This window comes from Arachis ipaensis, chromosome B7 (assembly GCF_059453495.1).
Source record: "Arachis ipaensis isolate K30076 ecotype BB chromosome B7, ASM5945349v1, whole genome shotgun sequence".
NCBI lineage: Eukaryota > Viridiplantae > Streptophyta > Magnoliopsida > Fabales > Fabaceae > Arachis > Arachis ipaensis.
In genome coordinates, this window is record NC_142442.1 from 57,737,044 (window position 1) to 57,756,683 (window position 19,640).

The 19,640-nt window shown below is 38.6% G+C and overlaps 2 non-coding genes across 2 annotated transcripts; both read right to left on the reverse strand.

The window, feature by feature from the left end:
- Positions 1-9,622: 9,622 nt before the first annotated feature.
- On the reverse strand, positions 9,623-9,729 carry LOC148552712 (small nucleolar RNA R71). Its single transcript, XR_015892721.1, has one exon. It is a non-coding gene; the product is annotated as a small nucleolar RNA R71 (small nucleolar RNA).
- Positions 9,730-13,939: 4,210 nt separating this feature from the next.
- On the reverse strand, positions 13,940-14,047 carry LOC148552713 (small nucleolar RNA R71). Its single transcript, XR_015893752.1, has one exon. It is a non-coding gene; the product is annotated as a small nucleolar RNA R71 (small nucleolar RNA).
- Between the last annotated feature and the right edge of the window lie 5,593 nt (positions 14,048-19,640).

Consider the following 19,640-nt stretch of genomic DNA (forward strand, 5'->3'; position numbering starts at 1 on the left):
ATCTGCATCCTCAAAGATTATCCCTGCTCTGTTGCACAGCCTCAATAGAGTGCTTGGGTGACCAAGCCTACTTGATTTGTCGCTGTCCTTAGCCATCTCTTGGATGATGTCTGCTATGATTTGTGGGATATTAATTTCTCCTCCTTTGAGTATGCAATATGTCAAAATTGCTCTCTTTATTGTGACCTCTGATGTATTTCCAGTGGGGAGTATGGATCTTCTCACTATCTCATACCAACCTTTGGCCTCAGGTGTGAGATCAATCCTCTTTAAGTAGCTTGGGTCCCCATTTGAATCCCTTTCCCAGTCTTTGCCTTCCAGGCATAAACCATTTAATAGCTCATCAGGGTCATTCTCACCCTTCATTCTTTCATCAAAGCTAGGTTCTCCATAGGGTATCACTCTTATCTGCAAGACCCTCATGATGGATGATGGGCTGAAATCCACATCAACCCCCCTAACATAGCTCTTGTAGGGAGGGCTAGTTTTGCTTAGCCTTACAGCATTTGCATAGAACTCTCTTATCATGGTTGCACTTATGTCAGTGAGAGGTTCACACAGGAGTTCCCATCTTTTCTGTTCAACTATCCTTCTCATGATGGGGTACTCTCCTTCCTTCAATCGGAAACCAATCTCTGGAATAACTTCGTTTACTTCCATCAATCTATGGTATCGTGACTCATGAAATTGAGACTTAAATATTTTGTCCATCATAGGTTGGTGGTTCAGCTTCAACCGGTTGCTTTCCTTTCCTTCTTTTGGAGCTTGATGAGGCCATTTGAGTTGGGAAGGAGAAAGGACAATGAGGTCTTGGTTAGAGCACGATTTAGGATGGAAGGAAGGGGGTTTAGGTACTGTCCTTAGTTGGAAGGAGAAAGGTACAAAGTGTATGGAGGAGTTATATGAACAAGGCAAAGATGTGTGGCTCAGGAGGTGTTGCTGGCCAATTTATAGCAAGGATATGGCTTGTGGAAGTAAGCTAAGGACAATGGTGGTTCAGTCACTTTCAAATGAAGGGTGAGGATTGATGAAGAATTGATGAAAGTGTTGTTGAGAGAGTGGGAATGAATGGTGTGCATGTAGAGATGCATGAGGACAAAGATCACCTCTTCATTGGGCACAAAGCTCGGTCTCCAAGATACTGATTCTTACAGATTTGTGCTTCTCAACCATGGACATGTGACTTACTTTTTCTCCTTGGGACAACCGTACATGGCATGGTGTTGTCCTTTCTTCAGTCTTCTCTTCTTCATGCTTATCCACCTAAATTAATATAATCAAAAAAAGAATGAGTTCAAAGAGGTGGCAGTTTGAAATAGAAATTACAACTTAATAACTAGTTATATGAAATTGGAAATCTAAGCCATATGTTCCTTCTTCATGAATAGCTAACCGTGTCACAAGGAATTGAACAAAACATTGGTAAACACCAAACTTGTTTTGTGCCAAATGATTCTTGTGAAACCAAATTGATTTTCTGCTATGGTTGGTATATTTATTACAAGGGACATTTTATTTTCTACCTTAGCAAAGTAAATTCACAAGATTGATGCAAGATATGATTTATCTTTTCATAAATTTGACTCTTTGAGCAAAAAGTGACTTTCTTGAGCATCTTAGCATATGTAGAACACCAAACTTAATGTTTGGCTATATACTCCAGTAAAATGAATGAGTATATATACTAAAATGGGTATATGATCATAAAAGCCATCTTAGAGTGCCTTTAGGCACACCAAACTTAAGAATCAGTCATATGCTTCAAAACAGTGTATGCAGTTGTCAAATTTTGTCCATGAGAGTTCAAATTTATGCCAGAAAAACCATTAATTATTGAAATTAAAATATCAGCAAGAACATTAAATCATGGGCTGCCTCCCATGGAGCGCTATTTTATTGTCACTAGCTTGACATTGGTCCTTTGTTAGGGTACCTGATGATTATGGTGCCTCAGTTTGTCCCCTCTCACTGTGAGCCTTCTTCCTGTACGTTGATGATCAATCTCCATATGCTCCAGTGAGAGTATCTTATTGACAGTGTAGTAATCATCAGTCTGTGAATCTATCTCTAACTACTACTAGATCAATCTTACTATATCCCCTTTTGAGAATCCTTCAGTTGGTATTCTTTTGTTTCTCCACCTTTTTGGAACCTTTTTCTTGCTCTTTTTTTCTTTCTTCGGTGGCCCTTCTTTCTTGGAAGCAGGCTTTATGTCTGGGACTTTCTTCCTAATGATCAAATCTTCAATCTCTTCCTGCTTTCTCTTCTTAGCCTTCACATGTTCCTTACACTCTTTTTCTTCTTCACTGTCTATCTTTTGCTTCACAGGTGAGCTGATGAGTGCTTCCTTGGCTTTTTCCTTCCAATTCAAATTTTCCTTTTCAACTCTCATGCAGCTATTCTCTTCAACAGTATGCTGCATTTTCGTAAAGACATTCAAAATGATCTTCTCATCATGTGCTCTCAAAGTCATTTCCCCCTTTTCTACATCAATGATGGCCCTTGCTGTAGCTAGGAAAGGCCTACCTAATATGATGGAGTCACCTCCCTCTTCATCTAAATCTAAAATTACAAAGTCCGCTGGGAAAATGAATTTATCCACCTTGACCAAGAGATTCTCGACCACTCCATTAGGGGTTACCATGGATCTGTCAGCAAGTTGCAAGGTCATCCTTATAGGTTTCACTTCTTCTATGGATAACTTTATCATCATAGATAAGGGCATTAAGTTGATACTTGATCCTAAATCATATAATGCCTTATCAATGAATATGTTACCAATGGTGCTAGGCAGAAAGAAACTCCTAGGATCCTTGAGTTTGGAAGTAGAGGAGTGTAAGGCTTCACTTCTTTCCTCTGTTCTTGTAGTGGCTCTATCATGACTTGTTTTACCTTCTATGAAGTTTGAGACTCTTCATCCTTCTTTTTGAGCTCTTCCTGGTCCTTTTCTTTAATTGTTACCTCTTCCTTGCTGTTAGCCGTATTCTCCTCTGTTGGTTTCTTGGTAGCTTCTTTGTTATTCTCCAATGTCTTTCCACTCCTCAGTTGAATGGCTTTACATTCTTCTTTGGGGTTGGAAATGGTGTCACTTGGCAGTGCATTGGTTTGCCTCTCAGCTGCTATTTGCTTGGATAATTGTCCAATTTGTCTTTCCAGGTTCCTTAGTGAAGCTTCATGGTTCTTGTTGCCCAATTCATGATGCTTTATCATTTTCTCTATCACCATCTCCAAGTTGGAGATTCTTTGGGATTCTTGGGGTGGTTGTGGTTGAGTGTGGGATGTAGATAGGGAATAAAAGTTATTTTGGTTAGTTGATGGGTTATTGGGTGGATAGAAGTTAGATTGAGGTAGATTGTTTTGTGGTTTTCTGTATGGATTTTGGTTAGTGTTTTGATGGTTTTGGTGGTTTGTGTTGCAGAAGTTGTTTTGGTTTGAGTTTCTTTGCTAAGGTTGCTGGTTCTGGTTCTCTCCCTATTTCAGATTGAGGTGGTTTCTCCAAGATGAGTTGTAAGTGTCTCCATAGAAATCATTTGGTCCAGAACCTTGATTGTGCATGTACTGCACTTGTTCAGGTTGCTGCTCTTCATAGCTTTCCTCCTGCTGTCCCCACACCACTGGTGGTTGATTAGTTATGCTCACTGCTGCAAGTTGTAATCCATCCATCCTCTTTGACATCGTTTTAATTTGCTGTTGAAGCTACTGGTGCATGAGTTTATTCTAAGCTAATATTGTATCAACTCCTTCAAGTTCAAATACTCCTTTCTTTGGAGCTGCTTGTCTTTCAGAGGAGTAGAAGTACTCATTGTTGGCCACCATGTCCATAAGATCATGTGCCTTTTAAGCAGTTTCATCATTTGCAGAGATCCTCCTGATGAATAGTCCAAAGCTTTCCTGGAAGGCAAGGACAAGCCTTCATAGAAATTCTGTAACTCCACCCATTCACTGAACATTCCTTCTGGACACCTTCTGATCAAAGCTTTATACCTCTCCCAGGCTTCATACAATGATTCTCCTTCTAGCTGTCTGAAGGTTTGCACATCAGTTTTTAGCTTAATGACTCTTTGGGGTGGATAGAATTTGGCTAGAAATTTGCTAACCAAATCATCCCAATTGGTGATGCTTTCTTTAGGGAAGGTCTCTAACCAATGTGTGGCTTTGTCTCTCAGTGAAAATGGGAATAACAAGAGTTTATAGATGTCAGGGTGGACTCCATTGGTTTTGACAGTGTCACAAATTCTCAAAAATACAGAGAGGTGTTGGTTTGGATCTTCAGCAGCACTTCCTCCATATTGACAATTATTCTGAAGCAGGGTAATCAATCGAGGCTTGAGTTCGAAGTTATTGGCATGGACATTGGGTGTTAGGATACTACTCCCACAATTCCTTGGGTTGGGGATAGTTTAGGAAGCTAAAACTCTTCTCTGAGGTTGGCCATTGTTGTTGGCCACATCCTCAGGTGGATTTGGAATGTTATCCTCCATCTCTTGATCTTCTTCTTCTGATTCTCCTTCTCCAATAACTCCCTTTCCTCTTGCTTCTCTTCTTTTTCTCAAAAGTGTTCTCTCTAATTCAGAATCAAAAGAGGTGGATGCACCTTTTCTTCCTCCTGGCATACAACACAAACAACACCAGAAAAAAACTAAAATAAAACACTCTACTGATAGAGTGTGGTTAAGGTTAGTTGAAACAAAATCTCAAATAATTAAAATGCTTAGCAAAAACAAAGAAAAAGTGCTTAATCTAGATTATCACCTTACTTAATCATTGTCAATCTAAATCAATCCCCGGAAACGGTGCCAAAAACTTGATGAGGGCAAAACGATTCCACACAAACTCACCGGCAAGTGTAGCGGGTCGCATCAAGTAGTAATAACTCACAAGAGTGAGGTCGATCCCACAGGGATTGATGGATTGAGCAACTTTAGTATGGTGATGGATTTAGTTAAGCGAATATTTGATGATATGGGTAAAATTTGATTAACAGAAGAAAAATTGCAAGGAAAGTAAAGTGTAGAAGTGAAATTGGCCGAATCTTAAAGTGCAGAAGAAGTAGATTGCAGAAACTTAAAATGCAAGAAATTAAAAGAGCTGAAACTTAAATTGCAAAAAAGGTAAATAACTGAAATGTAAAGTGCAAGGAATTTAAATTGCTGAATCTAAATTGACAGGAAAAAGTAAATTGCATGAAGAGTAAAGGGATTTGGGTGCTGGGATTCAAAATAGAGCTGGAAAATATAAATTACAGTAAACTAAAGAACTCTTAGATGAAGAAACTTAGAAAATTAGATCGATTCAGTACCAAAACAGAAATAGAGAAGTGAAGAAGAATGAAAACATAATGAAAACATAGATCCACTTTAAAATCCTAAAAGAGAAATTGACAATTGCAGTAGATTAACAAAATAGAAAGAAAATTCAAATCTCAATTGCTCTCTTGACAAAAACAGAAAAGAAGAAATTGCAGAAGAAAGAAAATCCTAAGATAAGATCTCAAATACTTAGAACTATGAAAGGAAAAGTAAAAGATGACTCTCGGATGAAGAAATTCAGCAGAATTTCTTAATCCAAGTTCAAGGCTCGAGAACAGAAAATAAAAGTTGTAGAAGAAAGAAAACCAAAACAGAAAGAAAAATTCAGTTCTGATCTCAATTCTAAAATTCTAAAATCAAAACTAAAAGAGAGAGCCCCAATGAAATCAAATTTCTAGCTATTTATACACTTTCCAATTATGGCTTCCAGTACTTGGAGTGGGCTTGTTGGCCTTTGAAGAAGTGGATCAAAATGTCACTTGGTTTGCTGCTTCCAGTGGAGCGTTGCGTTCTCTATGTGAGCGCAGCGTTCATTCATCCACGTGTACGCGTCCCTGACGCGTGCGCGTCCTTTTTCGCTTTTTGCTCATCGATGCATACGCGTCATGTACGTGTATGCGTCATTATCAATCCTCACCTCCCAAAGCTCGCGCCCTATGATCACGCGTACGCGTACTTAGTAGCGTTAACTTAGTGAGCGCTACGTCGGCTTAATGAGTGCTGCCCACGCGTGCGCGTCCTCTGTGCGTGCGCGTGGGTAGCAAAAATCCAATTCAGGTTTCAGCGCCAGCCTCGCGTGCGCGTGCTTTGTCTCAGATGCACCATCGACACGTACGCGTCATGCATGCGTGCGCATCGATTTCAGAACTTTGCCTCCAAATTTCAATCTCCCCGAAAACGCCGAGTAATTTAACGTAGCGCTCTCTTTGAAATCGAGCGCCAAACACACCCATGTGTACGCGTCATGCACGCGTACACATGGATCTTCGAATTTCGCCCCTGACGCGTGAGCGTCCCGTACGCGTATGCGTCACAAGTGAGCGTGGCGTTCATTATTTGAACGCAACGCTATACTATATTGCTTCTTCTTTTCTTCATTTTCTCACCTAAAATCAACCAAACAGCTAATCAAAGTCTCACCAAAATCACAAGAATTTGTATCAATCATAATAATCATTTAATTCTTGCATAAATCTCATGATTTTGTATAAAATAAATTATGCTTGGTTGAATCAAAACAATCATGAAATTCCACTCCAACCACTTACTTATTGTGCAAGAAAGTGCATAAAACCTAATGAAACGAATGAAAAATGCTTGTGAAACTAGCATAAAATGACTTGTCATCAACTGATGCATACGCGTGACAAGGAATTTTGCCAAACGATGCACAAGCGTGACCTACGCCTACGCGTAACATGCGCCACGTGCAGAAAATGCAAAAATCACTGGGAGCGATTTCTGGGCTCTTTTTTGGCCCAATTCCAAGCCTGAGAACACAGAATAGAAGCTGCAGAGTGGGGGAATCAAGGATCATCAAATCATTAACATATTAGTTAGGTTTAGATGTAGTTTTCTAGAGAGAGAGGCTCTCTCCTCTCTCTTAGGTTTTAGGATTAGCTTTTCTTAAATCCAGATTTCTATCTTGCTTTAATTTAGTTTCTCTTCTACTTTTATTTGTCTTAGCATTCTAGTTTATCTATTTCCCCTATTGATTACTTTATGTTGCTATTTCGTTTATGAATTCTCATGTTTTAATTTGATTTTCTATTTAATGCAATTTGAAGTATTTCAGATTTATGATTGCTTTCTTCAATTTATGTTGTTGATGCTTTTAATTTAATTTAGATTTCTCTTCTTTTGGCTTTGGTTTTGTAGTTGGAGACTCTTGAGTTATCAAACTCCCTTGTTGATTAATAATTGGAATTTTTGGTTGATTTGGATCCCTCTAAAGCTAGTCTTTCCTTAGGAGTTGACTAGGACTTGAGGAATCAAATTGATTCATTCACTTGACTTTCCTCCATAGTTAGAGGTCAACTAAGTGGTAACAACTGACCATCCTATTCATAATTGATAAGGATAACTATGATAGGACTTCTAATTCTCATACCTTGCCAAGAGTTTTCTTAGTTATTAATTTTATTTCTTGCAATTTACTTTTCTTGTTCCTTATTCAAAACCCCAAAAAGATACTTTTCTCATAACCAATAATAACTACACCTCCCTGCAATTCTTTGAGAGACGACCCGAGGTTTGAATACTTCAGTTAATAATTTTATTGGGTTTGCTTTAGTGACAAACAAGTTTTTGTATGAAAGGATTATTGTTGGTTTAGAAACTATACTTGCAACGAGAATTTATTTGTGAAATTCTAAACTGTCAAAAATTCGTTCATCAAGCTTTTAGTTTAGTTTTCTCTATGTTTTTCATCATCTCTATTAGGGTTTATATTAGGGTTTTATACTCAAGTGTCATTTCCATTTTTGATCTTGGATTTTGCTAGTTTTCATTGTAAGTATTCTCTTGTTATTACTCTTTATAGTTACATTGTTCTTATTCTTTCTTCTAATTCACGTTATAGTTCAATTTTACTTCTCTCTTGCAATTTCAATTTCTTGTTGATGAATTTGATGTTTGATGTTTGTTTTATGCTTTCTTGTGTTATTCTTGTTGATTGAGATCAATTGTTGCTTTTTATTTCAAGTCTTTTCTCATTTTTCCCATGTTTAAGGTGTTTGCCCACCAAGTGTTTGACAAAATGTCAAACATGGTTTTAGGCTAAATTTTTGGCTCTTGGCTTAGGTAAAGTGAGCAATTGGGTTCCTAGAGTTGGAATGTCCAACATTTAGTGTCAATTCTTGGATTGTTAATTGTTCTTGTTCCCACTAACACTAATTTGTTGCTAAGACAATTAGCAAGCAATTTAGGATTTGTGGGTTAAGGACACTTATGCTCATTTAACTTACTTTCCAATGTGAGGGTTGATCAAGTGAGACTAATCCATCATAATTGTCATAGTTGTGGTTCCAACAAGGAAAGGACCCTTAGCTCACTCCAAGCCAAGACTCTTTTTATGCTTTCAATCTTTTATACACTTCCATGTTAATCTCTTTTATACTTTACTTGTTTATATTACATAGTCGGTTCTTTAATTTCTTCATTAGTTCAATCATTACAATTTTGCATGTTCTTTTATTGCTTTATATGTTCATTTCTTCATTGACAACCCCTTGATCACTACAACCGGAATTGTACACTCATTGTCCTCAAGTGTTCCTTGGGAGATGACCCGGGAGTCAAATACTCTCGGTTTTGAATTGGTTTTGAATTGTGACACATCTTTTTAATTTTGAATTTGATTGTGAGAGTTTTTGTTGGTTTGGACTATGCTACCAGCGGATTGATTCTTGTTTTGATTGATTCCGAACCGACATAAACCCTCACCGACATCAAATTTTGGCGCCGTTGCCGGGGAGTTCACTTTAAGTGCATTGAGTACTATAATTTTGGTTGTTGTAAATATGTGAATAGTGTGAATACTTGATTTTGGTTTGCTACCTGGCACTAATTATAGGTACTACTTTCCTCTTTAGTTAGTCTTAGTAGTTGTTGATTGTTAAGTTAGTTCTTGTTTACTTGCCTATTTTGTTTTGCTTTTCATAATTGCATGCTTTCATTGCCTCCTCAGTTGAATGACACGGTCGCTTTCAGACCCGAGCTTGGCCACTTTTGATCCAGAAATTGAAAAAACTTTAACTCGTATAAGGCAAGCTCGGCCCCGGCTAGCTTTCGTGAATAGTGAATCGGGCTCCCTTGAGGAGCACTCCAATTCACTATCACCATCAACCCATGACCATCATTCTCTAATCAATGAGGAGACCATATATTCATATGTGGGGAGTACTGAATTCTCTATGAGTGACTTAGGTGACACCGTCATGGTGGACCCACCTCGAATGATCACTTTGAAGGAGGCCGGAGCTCTTGATCTTATCTTGCAACCGCTTCAAATTTTGTATCCAGCTTTGGACCCGAATTTTAAGCTCAAGTCCGGCACTATAAACTTGCTCCCCAAATACAATGGACTACCTGGGGAAGATCCTCTGAAGCATCTGAAGGATTTCCAAGTTGCATACGCAACTGCAAGAAGACATGGGGCGGATGAATCCGCAGTGTTGGTCTTCGCTTTCCCGTTCTCTTTAGAGGGAAAATCGAATGAGTGATTTTATACACAACTGGGTGAAGTTAGATACAATTGGGACTTGCTGCGGAAAGAATTTTTGGAAAAGTTCTACCCTCCTTAGAAAACAGACAAGCTGCGAAGAGAGATCTCTTGCATTATGCAACGAGACGAGGAGACTTTGTATAAATATTGGGAGAGATTCAAGAAGTTGCTGGAAGCTTGCCCTCACCACCGGATTGATGAGTTGGTCCTTATCAGTTATTTTTGTCAAGCAATGCACCACCAAGACAAGCTTCTCCTAGATGCTGCGAGTGGAGGATCATTGACCAAAAACAAGACCGCCGCAGAAGCGTGGGAAGTTATATCAGACCTAGTGGACTCAACTCAACACTCAAGGGCAAGGAGTCCACAACCAAAAGCTTTGAGAGAAGTTTCTCCCTTTGGAGATGCTATTTTGACAAAGACCCTCGGTGAGATGACAATTTTGTTGAGGCAAATCACCCAAGGGCAACACATTCCTCAAGCTTTGATAAATGCCCCACCTCAACCTCCAAGGATCGAAGGACCATCAAGGATATGTGGTATTTGTGCTTGTAATACTCATTACACCAATGAGTGCCCTCAATTCCAAGAGGACACTACAGTAGCGGTTGATGAGCGGATAATTTATACGCTTTTTGGCATTATTTTTAGTATGTTTTTAATATATTTTAGTTAGTTTTTATTATGTTTTTATTAGTTTTTAAATAAAAAATTACAATTCTGGACTTTACTATGAGTTTTTGTATTTTTCTGTGATTTCAGGTATTTTCTGGCTGAAATTGAGGGACCTGAGCAAAAATCTGATTCAGAGGCTGAAAAAGGACTGCAGATGCTGTTGGATTCTGACCTCCCTGCACTCAAAGTAGATTTTTTGGAGCTACAGAAGCCCAATTGGGGCGCTCTCAATTGCGTTGGAAAGTAGACATCCTGGGCTTTCCAGCAATATATAATAGTCCATACTTTATCCGAGATTCGATGGCCCAAACAGGCATTCCAAGTCAGCTCAAGAATTCTGGCGTTTAACTCCAAAACTGGCACAAAAGCTGGAGTTAAATGCCCAAACTGGCACAAAAGCTGGCGTTTAACTCCAAGAAAAGTCTCTACACACGAAAGCTTCAATGCTCATCCCAAGCACACACCAAGTGGGCCCAGAAGAAGATTTCTGCATTAATTACTGATTTCTGTAAACCCTAGGCTACTAGTTATCTATAAATAGGACCTTTTGCTATTGTATTTTCATCTTTTGATCATTCTGGAATCATGTTTTGATGATTGAACCCTCTTTGGGAGACTGGCCATTTGGCCATGCCTAGACCTTGTTCTTATGTATTTTCAACGGTGGAGTTTCTACACACCATAGATTAAGGTGTGGAGCTCTGCTGTTCTTCAAGAATTAATACAAAGTACTATTGTTTTTCTATTCAACTCAAGTCTATTTCTTCTCCAAGATATTCAATTGTTCTTCAACTTGATGGATGTGATGATCCATGACACTCGTCATCATTCTCACCTATGAACATGTGCCTGACAACCACCTCTGTTCTACTAGCAATGGCTTCAATGCGTATCTCTTGGGTTTCTAATCTAAGATTGGAACCTTCGTGGTATAGGCGAGAATTATTGGCAGCCATTCCTGATATCCGGAACGTCTAAACCTTGTCTGTGGTATTCTGAGTAGGATCTGGGAAGGGATGACTGTGACAAGCTTCAAACTCGCGATTGTGGGGCGTGTGACAGACGCAAAAGGATCAATGGATCATATTCCGACATGATCGAGAACCGACAGATGATTAGCTGTACGGTGACAGCGCATTTGGAATGTTTTCACTGAGAGGATGGGAAGTAGCCATTGACAACGGTGATGCCCAACATAAAGCTTGCCATGGAAAGGAGTATGAATGATTGGAAGAAGGCAATAGGAAAGCAGAGGTTCAGGAGGAACAAAGCATCTTCATACGCTTATCTAAAACTCCAACCAAAGAATTACATAAGTACCTCTATCTTTATTTTATGTTTTATTCATCTTTTAGTTATCAATTCTCCATCACCATCTGAATTCGCCTGACTGAGATTTACAAGGTGACCATAGTTTGCTTCAAGCCGACAGTTTCCGTGGGATCGACCCTTACTCACGTAAGGTTTATTACTTGGACGACCCAGTGCACTTGCTGGTTAGTTGTGCGGAATTGTGACAAAGTGTGATTCATGTTTAAGAGCTCCAAGTCTTTGGTGCCATTGTTGATGATCACAATTTCGTGCACAAAGTTTTTGGTACCGTTGTTGGGGATTGTTCGAGTTTGGACAACTGACAGTTCATCTTGTTGCTTAGATTAGGTACTTTTCAGAATTTTTAAGAATGAATTCTATAGTTTCAAGGTGATGTTCTTAGCATCACAAAAGCTGATTGATTCTCATCAATTTAGCTGCTGAATGTAATGTCCTGCTGAAGCTTGGCCAAACATGTCTAATCTTTTTAGACTGAAGCTTTAGACTAACATTGCATGATTCCTGGAATTCTCATTAAAAGTTTTGATTCTCTTTATTTTCTTTTTCCATATAAGTTTCGAAAATCACAAAAAAATTTATAAAACCATAAAAATGAAAAATATTTTATGTTTCTTGTTTGAGTCTAGTATCAATTTTCAAGTTTGGTGTCAATTGCATGTTTTTATTCTTCTTGCATTTTTCGAATACATGCAATATATTATTCATTGATCTTCAAGTTGTTCTTGATAATTTTAGTTCTCTGATCTTTAAATTCTCTTGTTTTGTGTGATTTGTTGTTTCTCATATGCATTCTCAATTTGTTAGTGTCTCTTATATGAAAATTTTTAAGTTTGGTGTCCTGCATGCATTGTTTGATTTGAGTTTCCTAAAATTAGTTATATTTTGATTGTTTCTCATCATTAAAAATTCAAAAATATCTTCAAAATCGTGTCTTTTCAAGTCAATAATACAGAGAATTGAAGATTCAGAACATTCAGCAGAGGAATCAAACAGAAAAAGCTGGGCGTTCAAAACGCCCAGTGAAGAAGGAAAACTGGCATTTAAACGCTAGCCAGGGTACCTGGCTGGGTGTTTAACGCCCAAAAAGGTAGAGTTTTGGGCGTTAAACGCCAGAATGGATGCCATTCTGGGCGTTTAACGCCAGGATGACACTAGAGGGAAGATTTTGTTTTTAATTCAAATTTTTTTCAAATCTTCATAATTTTTCAAAATCAAATCTTTTTCAAATCATATCTTTTAAATCATATCTCTTCAAAATCAATTTCTTTCCATTTTCTTTTTTTACTATTTTCGAAAATCCTTGCTAAAATTAATGATTTACTCTAAAATTTTCAAGTTGTTACTTGCCTATTAAGAAAGGATCAAAAGTTTTAATTCTAAAATCATATCTTCTAATTTCTTGTTAGTCAAGTAATCAACTTTAATTTTAAAACTTTCTCTTTTTAGTTTGATTTTCAATCATATCTTCTCAATCATATCTTTTCAATCACATCTTTTTCAAAATTAATTTTCAATCATATCTTTTTAATTTCTAATTTCAAAATCTTTTTCAAAATCACTTAATTTCTTTCCTAATCTTAGTTTTCGAAAATCATCAATCAAATTTTCAAAAATTTCTTTTAATTATTTCAAAATCTTCTTAATTTATTTTCGAAAATTCTTCCCATCTTTTCACATCCTTCTATTTAAGTGACTATCACTCCTCTTCAAGGTGCAATTCGAACTCCCTCCTTCTTTATATGTTCGAATTCTCTTCAATCTACCTCCTCCTTCTATTCTTCTTTTCCTCTGACACCTCAAGGAATCTCTATACTGTGACATAGAGGATTCCCTACTTTCATGTTCTCTTCTCTTTCATATGAGCAGGAACAAAGATAAAGGCATACTTGTTCAAGCTGATCCTGAACCTGAAAGGACCTTGAAGAGAAAGCTAAGAGAAGCTAAAGCACAATTCTCTTTAGAGGGCCTAACAGAGCTCTTCAAGGAAGAAGAAACCATGGCAGCCAAAAACAACAATGGCAACAATGCAAGGAAGGTGCTTGGTGACTTTATTGCACCTACTCCCGATTTCTATGGGAGAAGCATCTCAATCCCTGCCATTGGAGCAAACAACTTTGAGCTTAAGCCTCAATTAATTTCTTTAATGCAACAGAATTGTAAGTTTCATGGACTTCCATTGGAGGATCCTCATCAGTTCTTAGCTGAATTCTTGCAAATCTGTGACACTGTCAAGACCAATGGGGTTGACCCTGAAGTCTAAAGACTTATGCTTTTTCCTTTTGCTGTAAGAGACAGAGCTTGGACATGGTTGGACTCACAACCTAAAGAAAGCCTGAACTCTTGGGAAAAGCTAGTCAATGCCTTCTTGGCAAAGTTCTTTCCACCTCAAAAATTGAGCAAGCTTAGAGTGGAAGTCCAAACCTTCAGACAGAAGGAAGGTGAATCCCTCTATGAAGCTTAGGAAAGATACAAGCAATTGATCAGAAGGTGCCCTTCTGACATGCTTTCAGAATGGAACATCATAGGTATTTTCTACGATGGTTTGTCTGAACTATCCAAGATGTCATTGGATAGCTCTACTGGAGGATCTCTTCATATGAAGAAGACGCCTGCAGAAGCTCAGGAACTCATTGAAATGGTTACAAATAACCAATTCATGTACACTTCTGAAAGGAACCCTGTGAATAATGGGACAACTCAGAAGAAAGGAGTTCTTGAGATTGATACTCTGAATGTTATATTGGCTCAGAATAAAATATTGACCCAACAAGTCAATATGATTTTTCAGAGTCTGTCTGAAATACAAGCAGCAACAGGCAGTACTAAGGAAGCTTCCTCTGAAGAAGAAGCTTATGATCCTGAGAACCCAGCAATGGAAGAGGTGAATTACATGGGAGAATCCTATGGAAACACCTATAATTCTTCATGGAGAAATCATCCAAATCTCTCATGGAAGGATCAACAGAGACCTCAACAAGGTTTCAACAACAATAATGGTGGAAGAAACAGGTTTAGCAATAGCAAACCTTTTCCATCATCTTCTCAGCAACAAACAGAGAACTCTAAGCAAAGCCACTCTGACTTAGCAACCATTGTCTCTGATCTAATTAAAACCACTCAAAGTTTCATGACTGAAACAAGGTCCTCCATTAGAAATTTGGAGGCACAAGTGGGACAGCTGAGTAAGAAAATTACTGAACTCCCTCCTAGTATTCTCCCAAGCAATACAGAAGAAAATCCAAAGAGAGAGTGCAATGCCATAAACACGTCTCACATGGCTGAACCTGGAGAGGAGGAAGAGGCAGTAATCTCCACTGAGGAAGACCTCAATGGACATCCACTGACCTCCAAGGAGTTCCCTAATGAGGAACCATGGGAATCTGAGGCTCAGACTGAGACCATAGAGATTCCATTAAATCTACTTCTGCCATTCATGAGCTCTGATGAGTATTCTTCCTCTGAAGAGGATGAAGATGTTACTGAAGAGCAAGTTGCTAAGTACCTTGGAGCAATCATAAAACTAAATGCCAGGTTGTTTGGTAATGAGACTTGGGATGATGAACTTCCATTGCTCATCAAAGAACTGGATGACTTGATTAGACAGAAATTACCTCTGAAGAGACAAGATCCTGGAATGTTCTCAATACCTTATACCATAGGCACCATGACCTTTGAGAAGGCTCTGTGTGACCTAGGGTCAAGCATAAACCTCATGCCTCTCTCTGTAATGGAGAAGCTAGGGATCATTGAGGTACAAGCTGTAAGAATCTCACTGGAGATGGCAGACAATTCAAAGAAACAGGCTTATTTGGACTTGTAGAGGATGTCTTGGTAAAGGTTGAAGACCATTACATCCCTGCTGATTTCATAATCCTAGAGACTGGGAAGTGTATGGATGAATCCCTCATCCTTGGCAGACCTTTCCTAGCCACAGCAAAAGCTGTGATTGATGTTGACAGAGGAGAATTGATCACTCAAGTGAATGGAGACTCCCTTGTGTTTAAAGCTGAAGGATATCCCTCTGTCACCATGGAGAGGAAGCATGAAGAGCTTCTCTTAATACAGAGTTAAACAGAGCCCCCATAATCAAACTCTAAGTTTGGTATTGGGAGGTTCCAACATTGCTCTGAACATCTGTGAGGCTCCATGAGAGCCCGCTGTCAAGCTATTGACATTAAAGAAGCGCTTGTTGGGAGGTAACCCAATTTTTAATTATCTATGTTAAGTTTCTATTTTCTTTTGTTATTTTATATTTTCTATAGGTTGATGATCATTGATGACAAGTCATCTTAGCCTAGTTTCACTAGCCTTTTTCTTTTGTTTTCAATTGATTTATGCACTTTCTTGAGCCATAAGCAAGCCAATTGGGTAGATTTCCATCTTTCCTTTGATTCAATTAACCATGTATGAATTCATGCACTTTCATGAGATTTTATGCTATAATTGTCATATTTTATGAAAGAAACACAATCTCATGATTTGGAGCATAGCTTTGATGTGTTTGATTGATTGATGATAGGTGAAGAAAGCTTGGAGAAAGGATGAAGCAAGAAGGAATGGCTAAGAGCAAGAGAGAACAAAAAGTTTGAGCAAAAGTTTGCCTCAAACTTTAGCTCAAACTTTCGGATAAGTGAAAACACACCAGGGAACAAAAAGCTTGAGCAAAAGTTTGCCTCAAACTTTAGCTCAAACTTTTGGGAGAAAAGCTTGAGCCAACGTTTGCCTTAAACTTTTTGGCAAATGTTGGCATCACAAATCAACACCCTGGAGAGAAAAAGTTTGCGCCAACGTTTGCCTCAAACTTTTTGGCAAACGTTGGCGCCATCAGCAACACACCCTGGAGACAAAAAGTTTGCGCCAACGTTTGCCTCAAACTTTAGCTCAAATGTTGGTAGCAGCTAGAATGGGGTTGCTGATGTAAAAAGTTTAAGTAAAAGTTTGCCTCAAACTTTTACTCAAGCTTTTGTAATTCCCAACCCGGTTCACTTCGGTTCTCTCTCCAACTCCAAGAGCAATCAACCAAGGCCTCTATCAACCCAATTCCATCAAGAGCAAAGGCCCAATTCAAGGCTTGAAGACCATTTGAAGAAAGTGTATAAATAGCTTAAGATTTAAGTTTTTAAGGAGCTTTCCTTTAGTTTTAGTAGGTAGTTTTTGGAGAGCTTTTGGTGTTGAGTAATTTGAGTTTCTAAGTCTCGAGGAAGGAGAGTTGAATTCCCTTCCTCTTAGTTTTCTTGCTTTTAATTTCAATTACATTTGCTTTGATCTTGGGTTGGAGAATTGAAGGAATTCTGTTTCAATCTCATCCTGAGATCTCTCTGTTTACTTACTGCCTAATTGAATTACCTTTTCTGTCAATTGCTTCTTCTTCTACTTTCTCTGCAAATTACATTTCCTTTGCAATTGCTCTTGTTGGATCTAGGAAGGCATTAAGATCTAGACTCGGTTATCTAGTCTCTTGGGTCCTGAGATCTGAAGTTGCATTTTAAATTCCCTGTTTAAAGCTTTCCAAGTTCATTTACATTTCCGTTTTAGATCCGGTTCAATTCAAGTTACCTTCGACTTGTCTGATCAATGCAATTTACTTTTCCTTGTTTAAATTCTGCAAATCCACTTCCTAATTCCCTTTACAATTCAAGCCATTTACATTTCTTACACTTTAAGATTCTGCAATTTACATTTCTTGCGTTCTAAGTTTCTGCTATTTAATTTCTTGTTCTTTAAGATTCAGCACATTTACCTTCTCTGCTCTTTAATTTCATGCGATTTACCCATTCCCTTTACTTTCCATGCAATTTAAATTATGTTAATCACAAATCACTCAACCAAATCTTGATTCGCTTGACTAAATCAACCACTAAACTAAAATTGCTCAATCCTTCAATCCCTGTGGGATCGACCTCACTCACGTGAGTTATTATTACTTGATGCGACCCGGTGCACTTGCCGGTGAGTTTTGTGTCGGATCGTTTTCCGCACATCAAGTTTTTGGCACCGTTGCCGGGGATTGATTAGATTGACAATGATTAAGTGAGGTGGTGATCTAGATCTAGCATTTTTATTTTCTGTTTCTCTAATTTTTGATTAACCCACTAACTGTTTGAATTTTTGCTTAAGCTAACTAGAACTTCATTCTAGCAATAGATTGAAGTGCCACTGGTTCTGTGCGTTTCTTATGTTCTGCTTGTATGTCAGGTACAAGGAGAACCATACCCACCTCTCAGGAGCAAGACGAAAGAACTCTTAGGAGGTTAAGAAGAGCTGAAAGAGGGAAAAATATTGTTGGAGAAGAGGAATCAGAAGAAGAATTCCAAGATATGGAGGAACATTCAACCAATCCACCAAGTGGAGCAGCTAACAACAATAACAACCCACCCTAGAGGAGAGTTTTGGCCTCTTATACTTTTGCAAATCCTAGACATTGTGGAAGCAGCATCTTAACTCCAAATGTCAATGCAAACAACTTTGAACTAAAGCCACAACTCATCACTTTAGTCCAAAACAATTGCTCTTTTGGAGGAGGACCACTTGAAGACCCCAACCAACACTTATCCACTTTCTTGAGGATTTGTAACACTGTCAAAACCAATGGTGTGCCTCCTGACAGCTACAAGCTATTGCTATTCCCATTTTCTCTCAGAGACAAGGCCACTCAATGGTTGGAATCCTTTCCAAGAGACAGCATCAACAATTGGGATGATTTGGTAACCAAGTTCCTTGCCAAATTTTACCCACCTCAAAGGATCATAAGGTTGAAAACTGAGGTACAAACATTTACACAAATGGAGGCTGAACCCATCCATGAGGCATGGGAGAGATATAAGGCTCTAATCAGGAAATGTCCTCCTGAAATGTTCACTGAGTGGGATAAGCTGCAGAATTTCTATGAGGGCTTAACATTGAAATCCCAGGAAGCTTTGGATCATTCAGCTGGAGGTTCTTTGCAACTCATGAAAACTGCAGAGAAAGCTCAAAATCTCATTGATATGGTGGCTAACAACCAATATTTCTTTGCTCATCAAAGAAACCGCCAACCATCACAAAGGAGAGGAGTAATGGAGCTAGAAGGAGTGGACTCAATCTTGGCTCAAAACAAGATGATGCAACAGTAAATTCAACAACAATTTGAGCAAATGGCCAAGAGGATTGATAGCCTCCAAGTTGCAGCAGTTAACACAAGCCAACCATCATCCACATGGGGGCAAAATGAAGAAACTCAAGAAGAACAACAACAAGAGCAAGTACAGTATATGCACAACCAAAGACCAAATGAAGTGTATGGCGATACATACAATCCATCCTGGAAGAACCACCCAAACCTCAGATGGAGAGATAATCACACCCAAAACCAACAACCATGGCAGAGGAACTCAAACCAAAATAATTCAAGAAACAACCAAAACCACAACCAGCAGTAAACTAACCAAAACCTTTACAGAAAACCTCAAAACAACTACCCCAACCCCAACCAGTACCAATCCAATAACCAACCCACCAACCAAATTTCCTACCATCCACCACCCACATCTCACAACCCACCACAAGCATCACCTGAAGCTCAAAGACTCACTAACTTGGAGACCTTGATAGACAAAATGTTGAAACACCAGGAAATGATAACCAAGAATCATGAAGCCTCCATGAAGAGCCTAGAGAGGCAGATGGGGCAAATCTCCAAGCAGATTTCTATTGAGAGACCTTCAAATTCATTGCCGAGTGACACAATCCCAAATCCTAAGGAAGAATGCAAGGCCATACAATTAAGGAGCGGGAGAACATTGATGAGCAATAATGACACTACAAAGAAGCAAGCAGAGAGCAGCAAAAGGCCAATAGAAGATGAGGAGCAAACAAAGGCAGATGAAGCCAAGGATCAAGTTGTGATGCCAAACAAGAGCAGTGAGAAACTCAAAGAGAAGGACAACAAACTACATGGTTCAAAAGAAGTAACTCAGGGATAGCAGCAAATAGGAAAGAGCATCACACCTCCACTGTCATATCCCCAGAGGTTCAACAAAGAAACTAAGGACCAACATTTTCATAAGTTCCTTGAGACTTTCAAAAAGCTGGAAATCAATATTCCCTTTGCTGAAGCACTT